General features: G+C 52.8%; 1 pseudogene; it reads left to right on the forward strand.

The window, feature by feature from the left end:
* LOC119292383 overlaps window positions 1-20,507 on the forward strand; it is a 50,454-nt pseudogene extending 29,947 nt beyond the window's left edge.
* Window positions 20,508-21,208: the final 701 nt, after the last annotated feature.

Below are 21,208 nucleotides of genomic sequence, written 5' to 3' on the forward strand. Positions count from 1 at the left end.
CTTTATTGCTAAACGTTAGTCATAGAAGTAGAAGTAGTCGTTGGCGTGACAACTTCATGAAGACACGATGATGGAGATCATGATGATGGAGATCATGGTGTCAAGCCGGTGACAAGATGATCATGGAGCCCCGAAGATGAAGATCAATGGAGCTATATGATATTGGCCATATCATGTCACAACTATATAATTGCATGTGATGTTTATTATGTTTATGCATCTTGTTTACTTAGGACGACGGTAGTAAATAAGATGATACCTTACAAAAATTTCAAGAAGTGTTCTCCCCTAACTGTGCACCGTTGCTACAGTTCGTCGCTTCTAAGCACCACGTGATGATCGGGTGTGATGGATTCTTACGTTCACATACAACGGGTGTAAGACAGTTTTACACAGCGAAAACACTTAGGGTTAACTTGACGAGCCTAGCATGTGCAGACATGGCCTCGGGACACGAAGACCGAAAGGTCGAACACGAGTCGTATGGAAGATACGATCAACATGAGAATGTTCACCGACGATGACTAGTCCGTCTCACGTGATGATCGGACACGGCCTAGTCGACTCGGATCGTGTAACACTTAGATGACTAAAGGGATGTCTAATCTGAGTGGGAGTTCATAATTTGATTAGAACTTAATTATCATGAACTTAGTCTAAAACCTTTGCAAATATGTCTTGTAGATCAAATGGCCAACGCTCATGTCAACATGAACTTCAACGCGTTCCTAGAGAAAACCAAGCTGAAAGATGATGGCAGCAACTATACGGACTGGGTCCGGAACCTGAGGATCATCCTCATAGCTGCCAGGAAACAATATGTCCTAGAAGGACCGCTAGGTGACGCTCCCGTCCCAGAGAACCAAGACATTATGAATGCTTGGCAAACTCGCGCTGATGATTACTCCCTCGTTCAGTGCGGCATGCTTTACAGCTTAGAACCGGGGCTGCAAAAGCGTTTTGAGCATCACGAAGCATATGAGATGTTCGAAGAGCTGAAACTAGTTTTCCAAGCTCATGCCCGGGTCGAGAGATATGATGTCTCCGACAAGTTCTACAGTTGTAAGATGGAGGAAAACAGTTCTGTCAGTGAGCACATCCTGAAGATGTCTGGGTTGCACAACCGTATGACCCAGCTGAACATTAACCTCCCAGATGAGGCGGTCATTGACAGAATCCTCCAGTCGCTCCCACCAAGCTACAAGAGCTTTGTGATGAACTACAACATGCAGGGGATGGAAAAGACCATTCCTGAAGTGTTCTCGATGCTGAAGTCAGCAGAGGCTGAAATCAAGAAAGAACATCAAGTGTTGATGGTCAATAAGACCACTAAGTTCAAGAAGGGCAAGGGTAAGAAGAACTTCAAGAAGGACGGCAAGGAGGTTGCCGTGCCTGGTAAGCCACTTACTGGGAAGAAGTCAAAGAATGGACCTAAGCCTGAGACTGAGTGCTTTTATTGCAAGGGGAAGGGTCACTGGAAGCGGAACTGCCCCAAATACTTAGCAGATAAGAAGGCCGGCAAAACCAAAGGTATATTTGATATACATGTAATTGATGTGTACCTTACCAGTACTCGTAGTAACTCCTGGGTATTTGATACCGGTGCCGTTGCTCATATTTGTAACTCACAGCAGGAGCTGCGGAATAAACGGAGACTGGCGAAGGACGAGGTGACGATGCACGTCGGGAATGGTTCCAGAGTCGATGTGATCGCCGTCGGCACGCTGCCTCTACATTTACCTACGGGATTAGTTTTGAACCTTAATAATTGTTATTTAGTGCCAAGTTTGAGCATGAACATTGTATCTGGATCTCGTTTAATACGAGATGGCTACTCATTTAAGTCTGAGAATAATGGTTGTTCAATTTATATGAGAGATATGTTTTATGGTCATGCTCCGATGGTCAATGGTTTATTCTTAATGAATCTCGAGCGTAATATTACACATGTTCATAGTGTAGATGCCAAAAGATGTAAAGTTGATAACGATAGTCCCACATACTTGTGGCACTGCCGCCTTGGTCACATTGGTGTCAAGCGCATGAAGAAGCTCCATGCCGATGGACTTTTAGAATCTCTTGATTATGAATCGTTTGACACGTGCGAACCATGCCTCATGGGCAAGATGACCAAGACTCCGTTCTCCGGAACAATGGAGCGAGCAACCAACTTATTGGAAATCATACATACCGATGTGTGAGGTCCAATGAGCGTTGAGGCTCGCGGAGGATATCGTTATGTTCTCACTCTCACTGATGACTTAAGTAGATATGGGTATGTCTACTTAATGAAACACAAGTCTGAGACCTTTGAAAAGTTCAAGGAATTTCAGAATGAGGTAGAGAATCAATGTGACCGAAAGATAAAGTGCCTACGATCAGATCGTGGAGGAGAATATTTAAGTCACGAATTTGGCACACACTTAAGGAAATGTGGAATCGTTTCACAACTCACGCCGCCTGGAACACCTCAGCGAAACGGTGTGTCCGAACGTCGTAATCGCACTCTATTGGATATGGTGCGGTCTATGATGTCTCTTACTAATCTACCGCTATCATTTTGGGGATACGCTCTAGAGACAGCTACATTCACTTTAAATAGGGCACCGTCTAAATCCGTTGAGACGACACCGTATGAATTATGGTTTGGAAAGAAACCTAAGCTGTCGTTTCTAAAAGTTTGGGGATGCGATGCTTATGTCAAGAAACTTCAACCTGAAAAGCTCGAACCCAAGTCGGAAAAATGCGTATTCATAGGATACCCTAAGGAAACTGTCGGGTATACCTTCTACTTAAGATCCGAAGGCAAGGTCTTTGTTGCCAAGAACGGATGCTTTCTGGAAAAAGAGTTTCTCTCGAAAGAAGTAAGTGGGAGGAAAGTAGAACTCGATGAAGTACTACCTCTCGAACGGGAAAGTGGTGAAGCTCAGGAAAATGTTCCTGTGATGCCCACACCAACTGAAGAGGAAAACAATGATGATGATCAAGGTACTTCGGATCAAGTTACTACTGAACTTCGTAGGTCCACAAGGACACGTTCCGCACCAGAGTGGTACGGCAACCCTGTCCTGGAAATCATGTTGTTAGACAACAATGAACCTTGGAACTATGAAGAAGCGATGGCGGGCCCGGATTCCAACAAATGGCTTGAAGCCATGAAATCCGAGATAGAATCCATGTATGAAAACAAAGTATGGACTTTGACAGACTTGCCCGATGATCGGCGAGCGATAGAAAACAAATGGATTTTTAATAAGAAGACGGACGCGGATGGTAATGTTACCATCTATAAGGCTCGACTTGTCGCTAAGGGTTATCGACAAGTTCAAGGGATTGACTACGACGAGACTTTCTCTCCCGTAGCGAAGCTGAAGTCCGTCCGAATCATGTTAGCAATTGCCGCATACTATGATTATGAGATATGGCAAATGGACGTCAAAACGGCATTCCTTAACGGACATCTTAAGGAAGAACTGTATATGATGCAGCCGGAAGGTTTTGTCGATCCTCGGAACGCTAACAAAGTATGCAAGCTCCAGCGATCCATTTATGGACTGGTGCAAGCATCTCGGAGTTGGAACATTCGCTTTGATGAGATGATCAAAGCGTTTGGGTTTATGCAGACTTATGGAGAAGCCTGTGTTTACAAGAAAGTGAGTGGGAGCTCTGTAGCATTTCTCATATTATATGTAGATGACATACTCTTGATGGGAAATAATATAGAATTTCTGGACAGCATTAAGGCCTACTTGAATAAGTGTTTTTCAATGAAGGACCTTGGAGAAGCTGCTTATATATTAGGCAACAAGATCTATAGAGATAGATCGAGACGCCTCATAGGTCTTTCACAAAGCACATACCTTGATAAGATTTTGAAGAGGTTCAAAATGGATCAGTCCAAGAAGGGGTTCTTGCCTATGTTACAAGGTGTGAGACTGAGCTCGGCTCAGTCACCGACCACGGCAAAAGATAAAGAAGAGATGAGTGTCATCCCCTATGCTTCAGCCATAGGATCTGTTATGTATGCCATGCTGTGTACCAGACCCGATGTAAACCTTGCCGTAAGTTTGGTAGCAAGATACCAAAGTAATCCCGGCAAGGAACATTGGACAGCGGTCAAGAATATCCTGAAGTACCTGAAAAGGACGAAGGACATGTTTCTCGTTTATGGAGGAGACGAAGAGCTCGTCGTAAAGGGTTACGTCGACGCTAGCTTCGACTCAGATCTGGATGACTCTAAGTCACAAACCGGATACATGTATATGTTGAATGGTGGAGCAGTAAGCTGGTGCAGCTGCAAGCAGAGCGTCGTGGCGGATCTACATGTGAGCGGAGTACATGGCAGCCTTGGAGGCAGCGCATGAAGCGATTTGGGTGAAGGAGTTCATCACCGACCTAGGAGTCATACCCAATGCGTCGGGCCGATCAAACTCTTCTGTGACAACACTGGAGCTACTGCCCTCGCAAAGGAGCCCAGGTTTCACAAGAAGACCAGGCACATCAAGCGTCGTTTCAACTCCATCCGTGAAAATGTTCAAGATGGAGACATAGAGATTTGCAAAGTGCACACGGATCTGAATGTCGCAGATCCGCTGACTAAACCTCTCTCGCGTGCAAAACATGATCAACACCAGAACTCTATGGGTGTTCGATTCATCACAATGTAACTAGATTGGTGACTCTAGTGCAAGTGGGAGACTGTTGGAAATATGCCCTAGAGGCAATAATAAAAGTATTATTATATTTCAATGTTCATGATAAATGTCTTTTATTCATGCTATAACTGTATTATCCGGAAATCGTAATACACGTGTGAATACTTAGACCTCAATATGTCCCTAGTGAGCCTCTAGTTGACTAGCTCGTTGTGATCAACAGATAGTCATGATTTCCTGGCTATGGACATTAGATGTCGTTGATAACGGGATCACATCATTACGAGAATGATGTGATGGACAAGACCCAATCATAAGCATAGCATAAAAGATCGTGTAGTTCGTTTTGCTAGCTTTGCCAATGTCAAGTATCTCTTCCTTCGACCATGAGATCGTGTAACTCCCCGATACCGTAGGAGTGCCTTGGGTGTATCAAACGTTACAACGTAACTGGGTGACTATAAAGGTGCATTACAGGTATCTCCGAAAGTAGCTGTTGGGTTGACACGGATCGAGACTGGGATTTGTCACTCCGTATGACGGAGAGGTATCTCTGGGCCCACTCGGTAATGCATCATCATAATGAGCTCAATGTGACCAAGGTGTTGGACACGGGATCATGCATTACGGTACGAGTAAAGTGACTTGCCGGTAACGAGACTGAACAAGGTATTGGGATACCGACGATCGAGTCTCGGGCAAGTAACGTACCGATTGACAAAGGGAATTGCATACAGGGTTTGATCGAATCCTCGACATAGTGGTTCATTCGATGACAACGTCGAGGAGCATGTGGGAGCCATCATGGGTATCCAGATCCCGCTGTTGGTTATTGACCTGAGAGCGTCTCGGTCATGTCTGCATGTCTCCCGAACCCGTAGGGTCTACACACTTAAGGTTCGGTGACGCTAGGGTTATTAGGAAGACTAGTATGTGACTACCGAATGTTGTTCGGAGTCCCGGATGGGATCCTGGACGTCACGAGGAGCTCCGGAAGGGTCCGGAGGTAAAGATTTATATATGGGAAGTTGTCAAACGGACACCGGGAAGTTTCGGGGTCATACCGGTATTGTATCGGGGCCACCGGAAGGGTTCCGGGGGTCCACCGGGAGGGGCCACCCCTCTCGGGGGGCCACATGGGATGCGTGGGGCAGGGAGCCAGCCCCTGGTGGGCTGGCCGCACCCCCTCCCTTGGGCCCTTGCGCCTAGGGTTGAGGGGGGGAACCCTAGAGGGGGCGCCCCCTTGGCTTGGGGGGCAAGCCACCCTCTCCCCCTCTCCCCTTGGCCGCGGCACCCCCCTAGATGGGTTCTAGGGGGCCGGCCCCCTTCTCCCTTCCCCCTATAAATAGAGGGGTGAGGGGAGGGCAGCCGCACCACCCTCCAAGGTGCAGCCCTCCCCTCCCCAACACCTCTCCTCCTCCGTTGTGTGCTTGGCCAAGCCCTGTCGGAGTACTGCCTCTCCACCATCACCACGCCGTCGTGCTGCCGGTGGAGCTGTCTTCCTCAACCTCTCCTTCCCCCTTGCTGGATCAAGAAGGAGGAGACGTCTCCCGTCCCTTACGTGTGTTGAACGTGGTGGTGCTGTCTGTTCAGCACTTGGTCATCGGTGATTCGAATCACGTCGAGTACGATTCCATCATCACCTTGCAAGCTTCCGCACGCGATCTACAAGTGGTATGTAGATGCAAACTCTCTCCCTTGACTCGTTGCTTAGATGAACTCATAGATGGATCTTGGTGAAACCGTAGGAAAAATTTTAATTTTCTGCAACGTTCCCCAACAAAATGGCCATACGCAACCCATACAAAAGTGCTTCGTATTCTGCTTCATTGTTGGAGGAATCAAAGTGAATGTGGAGTACATATCTGAGCTTATCTCCTCAGGGGGAAACCAACACTACCCCAGCACCAGAACCGTTCAGCATCTTAGAGCCATCAAAGAACATGATCCAGTGCTCCGAGTGAACTTGAGTCGGCAGTTGCTGTTCAGTCCACTCGGCGAGGAAATCTGCTATTGCTTGGGACTTGATAGCTTTCTTTGCCTCAAATCTTATATCCAGGGGAAGGAGTTCAATCGCCCATTTTGCCACTGGACCAGTTGCATCTCTGTTGTGCAGAATCTCTGAGAATGGGGCGTCGCTGTCGACTGTGATGGTATGGTCAGAGAAGTAGTGAGCAACTTTCTTCGTGGTCATATAAATCCCATATATGAGCTTCTGATAATGAGGGTATCTTTGCTTTGATGGGGTCAGAACTTCAGAAATATAATATACTGGGCGCTGAACTTTAAAGGCTTTCCCTTATTCTTCCCGCTCGACCGTAAGTACCGTACTGACGACTTGTCCTGTGGCTGCAATGTAAAGCAGCAAAGGCTCTTTGCTAATCGGGGCAGCAAGCACCGGCTGGGTGGAAAGCAGGGCTTTTAGCTCTGCAAACGCTGCATCAGCTTCAGGAGTCCACTCGAACTTGTCTGACTTCTTCATCAATCGGTAAAGAGGCAATGCCTTTTCACCGAGACGAGAGATGAATCGACTTAAAGCGGCCAAGCAACCAGTAAGCTTCTGAACATCATGCACATGCACAGGTCTTTTCATTCGGAGTATAGTGCCCACTTTCTCCGGATTTGCGTCAATTCCTCGTTCGGAAACGAGAAAACCGAGTAATTTTCCGCCAGGAACTCCGAATGTGCACTTTGATGGATTAAGCTTGATATCATACCTCCTGAGGTTGGCAAATGTTTCAGCAAGGTCAGTCAGCAGGTCGAAACCTTTCCGTGACTTGACCACAATATCATCCATGTACGCTTCCACATTCCGACTGATTTGAGTGAGCAAACACTTCTAAATCATCCTCATGAACGTGGCTCCGACATTCTTGAGGCCGAATGGCATGGTGACATAACAGAAGCACCCGAATGGGGTGATGAAAGCTGTTTTGATCTCATCGGGTCCATACAAACGGATCTGATGGTACCCGGAATAAGCGTCTAAGAAAGACAGTCGCTCAAATCCCGCAGTCGAGTTGACTATTTGGTCGATACGGGGGAGAGGAAAATGATCTTTCAGGCAGGCCCGATTGATATGTTTAAAGTCAATGCACATGCGAAGTGACTTGTCCTTCTTGGGGACCATGACAACATTGGCGAGCCACTCAGAGTGGTAAATTTCTCGGATAAACTCTGCTGCTAAGAGCCGAGCCACCTCTTCGCCAATGGCCTTCCTTTTCTGGACGGCGGACCATCGCAGATGTTCCTTGACAGGTTTCGCCTTTGAGTCGACTCGTAGACGGTGCTCAGCCAGCCCCCTGGGTACACCTGGCATGTCAGAAGGTTTCAATGCAAAGATATCCCAGTTCTCACGGAGGAACTGGATGAGCGCTTCTTCCTATTTGGGGTCGAGTGATGTGGAGATATTAGCCGGAGCAGCATTGGGGTCGGTCGGGTGGATGTGAACTGGCTTTGTCTCACCGGACGACTGAAACGCTGATTCTGTAGTAGGCTTCTTAGCTCGCAACAAATCACTCGGGTCTGCATTTTTCTGGTGTTCCTGCCACTCTTCTGCTACCATCTGAGCATCGGCGATCTTTGAGCCTTTCTGAAAGCACTCTTCCACCTTCTTGCGACTACCAATAACAGTGATCACACCTTTAGGGCCAGGCATCTTCAATTTGAGGTACACGTAGCATGGTCGAGCCATAAAACGGGCATAAGCTGGCCAGCCCAAAATGGCGTGATAGGCACTCTGGAAATCCACAACCTCAAACGTCAACTTTTCTTTACGGAATTTTTTGGAATCACCAAAAACCACATCAAGAGCAATCTGGCCGAGTGATGCAGCCTTCTTGTCAGGAATGACTCCATAGAAACTCATGTTGCTTGTACTGAGTCTGGACATCGGAATGCCCATCCCTTTCAGTGTCTCTGCGTACAGTGTATTCAAACTACTGCCACCATCCATCAACACTTTAGTCAGTCGAGTGCCTTCGATGACTGGGTCGACCACCAGAGCTTGCCTCCCAGGGGTGGCTATGTGCATCAGGTGATCAGACTGGTCGAATGTGATGGCCATCTGAGACCACTTCAGATAATTGGGTGTCGCTGGAGCAACCATATTCACCTCTCGGTTTATAACTTTCAGTCGACTTTTGCTCTCAACGTCAGCAAAAATCACCAGAGTGGAATTGACCTGAGGATATTCCTCGTCACTATCCCCCTTGTCGTCAACTTTGCCCGACTCCTTTTCCTTATCTTTGGGTTGTTTCCCTTGAAATTGCCGTATCAGGAGCTGACACTGTCGAGTGGTATGTTTCGGGTAAATGAAGTTACCCTCTTCATCTTTCTTCGTGTGGATGTGGCATGGCAAATCCATCACGTCATTTCCCTCCTTGTCTTTCACCTTCTTAGGGTTCCAAGGCCCTTTGTGTTTCCCTTTAAATTTTCCTTGAGTCACGGCCAAGGCTTCTCCAGGAGCAGCTGGCTCGGCTTTCCGCTTTTGCTTCCGACTGGAGTTCCCTCCTCCGGTTTCCTGGGCGACTGACTTGTGTTTGCCGCTCTGGATCCGATCCTCTTCTTCACCGTTGGCATATTTGGTTGCTATCTCCATCATTCGACTCAGAGACATGTCTCCGGTTCGGCCAAATTTCAGGCTTAGCTCTCTGTACTTAACGCCTTCCTTGAAGGCACAGACTGCCTGGTGATCAGATACATTCTCTACCATGTGATGTAATGTGATCCATCTCTGGATGTAATCTCTCAAAGTCTCATTCGACTTCTGCACACAAGTTTGCAGCTCTATCAGTCCTGCTGGTCGCTTGCATGTTCCTTCAAACGTTCTGACAAACACTCTGGAAAGATCTTCCCACGTGTAAATGCTGCTGGGTGTCAACTGATTCCATGCTCTGGCCGATCCCTCCAACATAAGAGGCAGATGTTTCATGGCCACCTCATCATTTCCGCCGCCGATCTGGACAGCCACTCGGTAGTCTTCAACCCAAGTATCAGGCTTAGACTCACCATTGAACTTACTGACTCCAGTCGCCAACCTGAAGTTGGGGGGAATCACCGCGGCCCTGATGGCTCTGCTGAAGCACTCTGGTCCTGAGACATGCACTCGGCTGCTGGTGGGTACATCTCTGTCGTGACCCTCTCGGTGAGCTCTATTCCTGTCGACCAGACCTTGAACGATGATGGATCTCGCATCAAAGCCTGGTTCCCTGGGGTCGACTGGAATCCTTCGCCCACCACTGTGCTGGCGTCTATCATCCTGCTGTCGAGGTGCGTAGGATCCACCCCTTGGGGGAGGGGTGGGCACTCGACGTCGATCATCGCGATCGAATTGGTGATCACATTGCTCACGGTTCTTGTATTGATCGTGCCGGTCTACACGCCCCTCACGCCTCGGGGGCGATCTGGGGCTATGAGCCGACTGGACTGTATTCGCAGCCACGGATCTGTTGTGAATCCTATTCCGCGAGTGTGATATAGCTGAATTTTGATCTCCTGCTGCCCAGAGCAAATCTCTGATCTGCATCAAGCCTCTGCTAGCCTCTGACTAGGAAGGCTAAATTGACTCTGCTATACGGGCTGCAGCTGCTAAATTCTGAATCGAAGTTTGATATACCTGAGTCGGTGGTGGAAAGAGCTGACGTCGACTAGAGTCCGGAACCCGTTGCCGCGCACGCTCGTCGAGTGCTCGCTGAAGGTTCTCTAGTCGAGTGTGCTCAGCTAAGTTGGCCAAGCGCGCATCCTCTAAGGCACGAGCCTCAGGGGTTTCTCCAATGATAGGAGTGTGAAGTGCATCCATGTTCCGGCGGCGAAGGTCTTCCCTTTGCAGCGAAGTGAGGGGCTCGGGGTGATACTCCTCATGGGAACGCGACAGGTCGCCTCCGCCGTCGCCGGCGTCGGCGCCGGGAAAACCGGGAGGACCGCATGGTCCATCGACCATCAGAACCTCCGCCGCTGGATCACTGCTGTCGCACTCGGATGCAGTCTCTGCGGAGCCAGTCGACAGGTCAAACATGCCGTAGAGAGATTCGTCGGGCTCGATTGCCGCGACGTGGGGGTGGCCGACTGGCGGGCCACTGCGTGCCTCACCCACCGCTGAAGCCTCAACCGACCGGAGCGCTTGCACCGACGGGAAGCAGGGAGGGAGGATGCCACAACGACCGAGCCGATACTGGGTCAACGGTTGCTGCAGGAGGACACCGCGGACGCACGCGCGAAAGTGCGTCGCTCCGTGGACTGGGAGCGCATTGATGTCGAGTGGAGCCTCCTGAAGCCAAGCAGAGTCGTCGGCGATGAACGTGAGGGCACCGAGACGGATCTCGCGGCCCTCGACCAAAACTCCGCCTGAAACCATGATGAAGGAGATCGGAAAAATTGCAACTTCTCCAATAAGTCGCTAAGACACCTGCCCCAAGGTGGGCACCAACTGTCGTGGTTCTAAGTCTGACAGTAGTGTAGGGGAGTACTAATGGAGAGGCAAGATCATAGCTATGGAGTTGTTGTATACGCAAGAGTTTTACGAGTTCAGACCCTTCTCGGAGGAAGTAACAGCACTACGTCTCGGTGCCCGGAGGCGGTCGACTGGATTATATGCGTATGAGTTACAGGGGTGCGAACCCTTTACACTGAGGAGGGGGGTGTCTTATATAGAGTTCGCCAGACCCCTCCAGCCCTCAGTTATGCAGGGTTTAAAGTACATTAAGACAGGGGGTTACTGGTAACACCCACATAAAGTTCTATGAAGACCATAAAGGCTACTTAATGCCAGACCGTTATGTGCAGAGTGACTCTAGATCACTTGGCGGTCGAGTGACTGGCTTCATGGCCGAGTGTCTTCGAGTTCGTCGAGTGAAATCCTTCCAGGTCGACTGAAAGGTAGTTTCTTCTAGAGATGTCCTTGGGGAGGGTATCTTGGATAGGTCCATGACCCTACCCTAGGTACATGACTTCATCACCCGCTTCCCCACGACGCCTTGGCAACTGCATGACTTGACAAGTCCCTGCATACAAAAACGAGTCATGATTACCTGTGATCGTGGAGGCCGACGGTTGGCCTCCTCCGGCTATATATACGGAATGGCGCGAGCCCTTCTAGTCCATCCTTTCTTGCTACTCTCTTCCTTCTTCTTCCTCGCCTTTGCTCCACCTTATGCCAATGGCGCCAATCCGCCGGTTCTCTGCAGAAGAGAAGGGAAAGGTCCCCCAAGAGGGTCGTGACCCGATTCCGCCGAAGAAATGGTTTTTCCTCTACCGCGGAGACGGGGCTGCTTAGCAGGAGGTGTCGAGGCCCTGGTTCGAACGGCCGCCGCCTGGGTTTCCCCTGCCCATGTACGCCCGTATCGGGGCCCCTGGAGAAGAAGGCGGCGAGCGACATCGCGGAGCCGTCACCATCGCCGTCGGATTACGGCGGTGCGCGTTGTTCCTCCTGGAGTTCACGCCGAGGGCTCCTCTCGCGAGCTTGTGCTTCACGCCACCATGCCTCCTCGATCTTGAATTTGCCTTCCTCCCTCCTTCGCCTTCGAGATCCCGTTGAAGGGGCCTCTTGAGCTCTGGCTGCAGCACGCCAACTGCAGTACTCCTGCGACCGAAGCGGAGGTCGAGGTCGTCGCTCCGGGCAAGGTCTACATGACCCGTGGCTGGGGCGAGATCGCCCGGGTCTGCCAATCGGAGCGTGCCCTCGTGATCCACCTGGATTACGATGGCGCCTCCTTGATGCCCTTCAAGATCTTTTATGAGGAAGGACGCCGACTGGAGTGCTGCCCTAGAGGCAGAGGCCGGAGCTCCAGAGAGGTGAGGACCAGGCCTGCCACCCGCTCTTCCAGCAGCTCCTCTGGCGGCAGCGGGTGTGTCGGAGGGTCCAGCGACTCTTCCGGACTCTTCCTGACTCCGGCAACGAGCAACGACAGCTACGAGCCCCCGAGCTCGCACCGTGCCCCGAGCGTGGCAGCTGCATCAGGCCGTCGGCGCCATTGATCTGGATGGGGTTGGCGCCGACACCTGATGGCCCACTGTTGATGATGGTGTCTGCCGTCGTGGTTCCTGTAGTTAGGACTCCTTAGGATTCACGTCTTTTGTCCCTGCGAGGAACCGAAGTACCACCCCACGGGGGTATTTAAGGCGCTGGCCATGTCTTTCATGAATATATTATCCTTATTATGAATTGATGCGAGATGCTAGTCCTGTCCCAGCTTGGCTCCCCCTTTCTTTCCTCACGAGGGCTTGGTGCTCTACGCTGACATGTCCCGGTCCCTAGGCAAGCTTCAGCCGTCGCTGGTATGCCAGGTCGCGATGCCGTGGTCAAGGCCAGGAGGTGAGCGGCCCGAGGTCTGGTAAGAGCCCCTGAGTCACGATGCTCAGGAGGTCCCCTTTAGCGCTCAAGCAGCCTCCGCTGGGCAAGAAAGGTAGGCAACGTTGCCGTGACAGAGCTGCTGTAGGTGGGGGTTTAGCGCTGAGTCAAATCAATCTTGGTGTAACTTATCTTGTTGATTTGGAGTAGCTTTCGATGAACTGCTGGGCCTGCGTGGCGGCATCTGAGGTATTGTGGGGTCAGGTCTTCGCAAGCTCCTTACCTCTCCCCCACACTTTCCTTCTTGCTCTATGTCCTCAGGTCCCGGCCCTCGGGCAAGCTCAGCCGCCGCTGGTATGACAGGTCGCGATGCCGTGGGTCAAGGCCAGGGGGTGAGGGCTGGAGAGCCAGTAAGAGCCCATGAGTCGCGATGCTCAGGCGCGCCCCTTTTAATGTGCAAGCGGATTGTGCCGGAGAGAAGGAGAGGAGGCTCACGTCGTGCCCAGCGTTACTCCTGGAGCGAGTCCTGCGTACCAATCACGAGAGAAAACAAGGTCTGTTGTTGCGGTTGCCAGCCAACAAGTGGTCGCTCCGAGGGAGTGAATGAGGCACTGAGGGCCCGGTGAGGTGGCGCCTTGCAGGGCTGCCGCGGCCAGAGCTCGACCACTCAGATTTATCAGCGTTGCAGGGACGGACCCGTGCGCAAGTGCCGTACCAGAGCGAGCGGCTCCAAAGGTAGGTGTCAATCGAGCAGGCAATTAGGTCGAGCACATTAAACATGAAGGAGCAGATGCATTTAGATAGATGCAAAAAAAGGCAAATGCCGATGGGTCAGGCCCGAGCGGCTTGGGGATAATGCAGCCCACGGGGCGCCCCCAACAAAGTAACCTAAAGGCATAAACAAAAGGGATACATGCCGCAGGGACGGACCCACGCGGCCTGGGAATGATGCAGCCCTAGGGGCGCTCCCATTTTGAAAATGAAACTCGAAGGATGTCACCTGATGATGTCGGAGATGAAGGGATGCTGAAGTAGCTGACGATGCGCGCTGCGGAAGCCGGCCCTCACGAGCCCCCAGGCCCAGGAGCCTCGGGAGGCTCCGGGGGCGCAGGCGGCTCTTCAAGGGCCATCTCCATCTCTGCCAGGACGGTGGAATGGCTGACCTCTTGAGCCTCCAGGATGCTCCTCAGCAGGCGCTGATGAGCGACAAATGCGTTTGGCAGGCCGAAAGGCATGCAAACGTAGCTGTGAGGTGGACCCTCACAACGCCCCACGCGCGAAGGCTAGAGGCGCTCTTGAGATGCGGCTCGGTTGAGCCCTGGTACATCGATGGAGACGCGCAGCCCACCATTGGATGGGGAGCTGCGACGGGTAAGCGGCGGCTGCCACTCATGACTCTTGACTCCTGCAGCTCCTGAATGCTTCTTGCGATGAACTCCCGAGGGCTTGGCCCTCCTTGCCTTGTTCCTTCCTGAGGGAAACGCGCTTTCAAGCACGCCTCCAAGTGGTGCCCGAGCGCCTCCCTCGTGATCTTGGCAAAGTCGATGGCCCTCCAGGAGAGAGCCCCCGAGCCTTGCCCGAGGAGGGCACCGGGCACGCCTTCCTATGTGACAGAAGGAGGCGCCCCTTGAACGGGCGCGGATCCTGACACAACGCCATTGGAAGGTCCTGCCTCTCGAGGGTTCGGACCAGGTGATGCCTTCTTCTTCTTAGGGACTGCCTCGGGAAGCCTTCCACTCCCGTACTCTAGGTCTTCGATTGCCGTGGCTTGAAAATCACGCTCAAGGGAACACACTGCATCCCTCTCCTCGCAAGGTACCGTGATGACTCCACCGCTTCCTGGAATCTTGAGGACATTGTAGCCGTGATGAGCCACTACCATGAACTTGGCCAGAGCTGGGTATCCGAGGATGGCATTGTATGGCAGACGAATGTGGGCGACGTCAAAGTCAATTAGCTCGGTGCGGTAGTTATCGCGCTGCCCAAAGGTGAGAGGAAGGCGGACTTGCCTTATCGGAACGGTGGAACCATCAGTGACTCCTGAGAAAGGCTTGGTTGGCTGAAGCTGATTGTATGGCACTTGGAGATTGTTGAATGTCTCGACGGAAGGACAGGACGTTGAGTCCTGCTCCGCCATCGATGAGGGTTCTGGTGACTTGCACATTGCTGATGATCGGGGAGCAGAGCATCGGGAGGACTCCGGCCGTGGCTGCGCACTTGAGCTGACCCGCTGAGCTTAATGTGATAGCGCACGCTGACCACCTGAGAGGGCGCGTGGCCTCAAGCCTGGGGAGGACTGCATTCACCTCGTGAGCAAACTGCTTGAAGATGCGTTGAGAGGCTGGGGCCTGAGCGCCGCCCAAGATGCAAGCGATTGCGCGCGACTCCTGGAAGCCCCCAGTCCCTTTATCCTGATGATGGTCTTCATTCCTCCTCGGCTGAGGTGGCAGAGGAGGGAGACATGCGTTGCCTTGAGGGCGATCCTCATGAGGCTGATCCTTCCAGCCTCCCTCGCAAGGCTGGTCCAGCCAGCGGTCCTCGCGAGGTCGGTCGCGCCACCCTTGGCGAGGGCCACTGTCTTCCCATCGTCCTCCACCTCTTCCTCCTCCTCGGCCATAGCCCCAGTCGTTGCGCTCGGGGTGTCGGCCGGCACGCACATCTCGCACGGCCCTGAGCTCTTGGCATTCGTTGGTGTTGTGGGTGTGGAGGTCGTGGTACACGCAGTACCGACTGTCCTTGAATGACTCAGGCTGGTCCCTGCCTCGCTTGGTGTCTGGCTCTCCTGCAAGCACAGCAGCCCCCTTGCGCTTCACGTCCTTGACCTTGGGCTTCTTCTCTTCTGGATCGGCACCCGGAAGCTCGAGGAGGGAGAGGCGGCCTTCCTCAGCCCTGGCGCACTTGGTCGCCAAGTTGAACAACTCCAGGGATGTGCACAGGTCTTCATGGATTGCCAGCTCCTCTTTCATCTTGATGTCACGCACGCCATTAGAGAAGGCTGAGATGATGGCCTCTTCAGTCACCTTGGGGATCTTGAGGCTTGCGTTGTTGAAGCGCTGGATGTACTTTTGCAGGGTCTCTCCTGGCTGTTGCTTGATGCGGCGGAGGTCGCTCATGGCTGGGGGCCGATCGCGAGTGCCTTGGAAGTTGGCGATTAAGCGGGTGCGCATCTCGTCCCAGGAGGAAATCGTGCCAGGAGCCAGGTTTAGGAGCCAGGTGCGAGCACCGTCCTTGAGCGCCATGGGAAACCAGTTCGCCATGACCTTCTCGTCCCCGTTGGCGGCTTCGATGTCCAGCTCATAGAGCTGGAGGAACTCTGCAGGGTCAGCCGTGCCGTCATAGCGCGGGGGCAGATCCGGCTTGAACTTGCCCGGCCTAGCTACGCTGCGCAGCTCGGCGGTGAAGGCACGGCAGCCCACAGTGGCCACTGGAGGCCTTTGGTGGCGAAGGGCTTGATCTTGGAGGTCTCCACGCGCCGCCGCCAGGAGCAGCATGGGGTCTTCGCACGCTGGAGCAGGAGCGCGGTCATGACGTGCCGGTGCAGGGAGCACGCGGGCAGCTTCTTGAGGACAAGGGATCTCTTGGCAGCTCTTCTCTTTCTGCGCGGGCGCTGGACGGAGCGGGTCCCGTCCAGGGGCCGCGCGCCTTGGGGCCAGGGCGCCTTCTTGGGGGGGGGGAGGCGGCTGAGGTGCCTCCAGAGTTGCGTTGCCCGCGCAGGGCGGTGGGCGGTGCAGCGAGAGGGATGGTGCAGGGGAGCCCCCTGCGGCGCTGACGAGCTCAGTGATGCGGGCAAGCCACTCGTCGTAGAGGTCGTTGACAGGGCGGTAGTCCAGGAGCTCTCGCGCCAGGAGCAGCGCGGCGTGCGCGGCCACGGGGGCGCGACGGGCGTACGATGACGAGCCTGCTGGAGTCAGCGACGGGGTGGCGGTGCGGCCTTCTCGCTGCACCAAGGGATGCAGGGATGAGGCCTGCTGCTCGTTCCCCGCCGGACCGGTGGCGGCGTTGACGGCAGGCGACGGGGAATGACGGGGGCATCCGCCGACGGGCGCCATCTAGGCGACACGGGTAGTGAGAGAAACCCGGTGCTCGGCGCGGGCTCGACGAGCGTCAGACATGGACGCGACGGATGGTGAAACGCAGACGACGAAAGGCGTGATTCCGGCGCACCCATACCTGGCACGCCAAATGTCGGATTTCGGGTTCCAACAGACCCTTAAGGTTCGAACTCTGGGGTGCGCACGGAGATCACTCCCCCTACCAGCTCACGTCTCGTCGCCTCGCAAAGGATCTAGGCTACGCAAAGAACAACACAAGGGACGTAAGATTTATATTGGTTCAGGCCACCATGGTGGTGTAATACCCTACTCCAGTGTGTGTGGTGTGTGGATTGCCTCAGGGGCTAACGAACAATACAAGAGAAGAACAACCTCGCGAGGGATGTTCTTGTGGTGGTGTTGTCCCTTCGGTGGGGTGATTCCAGATGCCTCTATGCTATGGTGGCTAGCCCTATTTATAGAGCAGGGCCCTGGTCCTCTTCCCAAATATTGAGCGGGAAGGGCGCCAACAATTGACCATTTTGAAGGGGAACATCTAGTACACTTATCCTGACTAAAGTTGGTCCTCGCCTGCCAAAGGCTCTGACGATGATGCCTTCCTGGGCTCTACGATGACCTCCATCCTGCCGTTCTGCTGGTCTTGGTCTTGTTGCACCGGAATGGTAACCTTTGCCTGATGCCTTGCCCTGTGCTTGCCCCCTTTGCACCGAAGGGGAAACAAGGACATTGCCCAGACCGGCGCCCGCCTGGCTTCGGTCGTCATGGCTTGCGTCACGGGCACCTCGTGAGGTATCCTGCCTTGATTTCTCCACCTCCTCGCGAGCCAGTCTGACGAGTCCGCGCCTGAGGAAGCCTCCTGTCGTCCGCCCCGCGAGGCTCGGCTCCTCGCGAGGGTCTTGAGCTTGTGTTGATGAAGATGAGCCGTACTGGACCACTCCTTGAGCCACGCTGCAGCCGCAGGCAGGCAAGTCTGGGTACCCCGTTCCCAAAACACCGACAAATGTCGCTGAGGAAGTACTACGCCGGGGCTGTTCTTCCGTTTCGATGGACACAAGAAAAATAATGCATCGATTACTTGTTCCAACAAGAATAAACTAATAAATCAATGCACTGATGACTAAATGGACGCATGCAACTGCATGCATATTGATTGATCAGTGTCAATCGATTTTCATCTAGCATGTGTTCATGCTTCGCTTGCTCCTCACGGCCTTGCCGTTTTGGCCTAGATGATTTAGTGAAGAGCAACGCATGCGGGGCCGTCGTTGCCGCCGGAAGGAGAAGCGCTGAGGGCGAGATCCGCCGCGCAGGCTTGGCGCCCCTTCGCGCCGGTAGTGGGCCGCACCAAGCAGCCATGTCGTGCGCCAGCCATCGTCGGTCGCCGATGCAAGTACGTCCGCGTCAAGGGGTGAAGCATCAAGACCGGCAAGAAGCAATGGATCTGTCTGTATCCATCCATAGAGACAACGATGGGCTGGATCCTGTAGAGAAGCATTGCCGATAGTCTCCCGTCTCGGATGGCCTTTTGGTCTCAACGGAGAGCGAAGTGCTGATAACGTGTTGTAGTATCGAAGTAGAAGAGACAAAGAAAAGGCACAAATGATTCTCTTAGTCTATTGTAATGTGGGAGACCCACTTATATACAACCTCAAGGGGTGTGTTGGGAGACACCTCTTCCCCAACAGACACCTCTGGGAGGCATTCCTCCCATACAATTGATCACATGTTTTATTTCTTAACACGATCCACGAAACTAACTGCGTGCAACTTCCGCTCGTGACAGAGAGTCCGGCAGACGATGCACGCCGCGTATACTGTAGCTCGGCCTCCCATCCAGAAAAAAACGCACTATATCTCCAATCCAACTCTTAATTTTTGATAACTTTTGTTAAATAATAATAATAATTTGATAGGTGAAACGAGCACGCATACAAAAAGGGACGATACAAAGCCGCATAGGTACATAGCCTCCCCGTTTCACCTAGGCTATTGGAAGGGAGATCGCCGGCAGTTTCACATGAAAATGGATCTCAGGCCAACTTCACCGCGCGACCCTATCCTGTTCGGCCCGTCCGTTTGGGGTAAAAGGGACAAAAGAGGCGGCCCAGCGCGCGGCCTCAAACGGACAAATGTCCGGATTCCGTCCATTTTTGACCCATCCCCGACCCAAACTTGCGCTCGGTTTGGGGTGAAACGGACGCGCGCGGACGGCCGCGACGGACGCCCTTGTCCCCCCCATGGCCCGCCTGTCGGGGACACTAGCAGTCCCTCCGCTCCCAACGCTTCACCCTCTCTCCCCGCCCCGCCCCGCCGCCGGCGCCGCCTCTATTCTCCAGCCGCCTCCTCACCGCGCAGCCCCGCGCCGTCCATACCAAACTACGTCTCGACATGGCCGCCACCACGCCCGCGCTTTCGCCGTAGTTTTGGTCGTCTATCGGGGGAGGTTTGGCCGTCGCCGTCCTTGCCGGTGGCGGAGGGGACACGACCGCCGGCGACCGCTCTTCAAGGCGGATTCCGACGAGAGCTCCAGAGCTCCAGAGCGGCCAGTAGCCGGCCGGCAACCATCCCTGCTGCGTCGAGGTGATCGCGGCCTATTCGCCACCACGACCGGAAGGTGTTCGACTTTTTGCCATCAAAGGTATGTACAGTGGAGACGAGTTTTTCTTTCATCACTTCCTTTGTTCGTCGGACGATTCGTCGTCGGATGATGAAGATCTTGTGGTGGCTGCATTGGTCGTTCACGACTATATTCAACGACAGCTTCCTCGGCACAGGGGGTCACTCCCTGGCCGTGCTCCCAACCTGAACCACAACAGGGAGAGAGGCCACACCCTGCTTTATGCCGATTACTTTGCCAACACCCCGCTCTTCAAACAGGATAAATTTCGTCGCCGTTTTCGTATGGCAAGGCATGTGTTCAATCGTGTCCGAGAGGGAGTGGTTGCTCATGACCCAAACTTCGAGTGCAAGACGGATGCCCTTGGCAAGCTTGGGTTCTCCTCTTATCAGAAATGCACCACGGTCATCCGCATGCTTGCATATGGTATTCCAGGCGATCTGGTGGACGAGTATGTGCATATGAGTGAGACAACATGTCTGATGTCAATGTACAAGTTTTGCCAGGCCGTGATCGAGGTGTTTGGCCCAGAGTACTTGAGACAGCCAACTGCCGCTGATACCTAGAGATTGTTGGCGACCAACGCAGCTAGAGGCTTTCCAGGCATGCTTGGCAGCATAGATTGTATGCATTGGGAGTGGAAGAACTGTCCATTTGCTTGGCAGGGCCAGTACAAGGGACATGTTAACGGGTGCACTGTCATATTAGAAGCGGTGGCATCGCAAGATCTTTGGATATGGCATTCTTTTTTCGGCATGGCAGGTTCTCACAATGATATCAACGTGCTTCAACGCTCTCCAGTCTTCGCAAGGCTTGCAGAAGGCCACTCCTCACCTATCAACTTTGAGATCAACGGCCACCAGTACAACAAGGGATACTATCTAGCAGATGGTATATATCCTCAATGGTCAACTTTTGTGAAGACAATCTTGAAACCCCAAGGTGAGAAGAGAAAGAGATTTGCCCAAATGCAAGAGAGTGTTAGAAAGGATGTGGAACATGCTTTTGGTGTGCTTCAATCCCGGTGGGGTATCGTTCGAAACCCTGCACTGTCATGGGATGAAAGGAAGCTTTGGGAGGTGATGACTGCTTGTGTGATTATGCACAACATGATCGTCGAGGACGAGCGTGATGAGAGAATCTTCGACCAAGGATTTGATTATCAAGGTGAAAATATTGAGCCCCTGCACCAAGACCCGGCCACATTTGAACAGTTTGTCCAATTCCACCGTGAGATGCGTGATTGGCACACTCATTTGAATCTTCAAAATGACTTGGTTGAGCACGTCTGGGATCACATTGGCAACCAATAGATGTGTTGGTCCAATTTAGGTTCAGTCAAGACAATTTCGATTTGATTGTAAAACTATTTTATTAAAGACAATTTCAGTTGAGTTGTAAAACTATTTTAATTTTCAGACAAATATTTGGGTTAGAAACTAGTTTTGATGCAATTTGGGCATTTTTGTCCCTGACGGACAGGATGGGGCAAATGGATGCGGCCGCGCGCTGGGCGCACGTCCAACGCATCCCAGGACAGGCCCGGACATGACCCCAAATCGCTACCCAAACGGACAGAATCCGGACAAAACGGATG

This window comes from Triticum dicoccoides, chromosome 4B (genome assembly GCF_002162155.2).
Source record: "Triticum dicoccoides isolate Atlit2015 ecotype Zavitan chromosome 4B, WEW_v2.0, whole genome shotgun sequence".
Taxonomy (NCBI): domain Eukaryota; kingdom Viridiplantae; phylum Streptophyta; class Magnoliopsida; order Poales; family Poaceae; genus Triticum; species Triticum dicoccoides.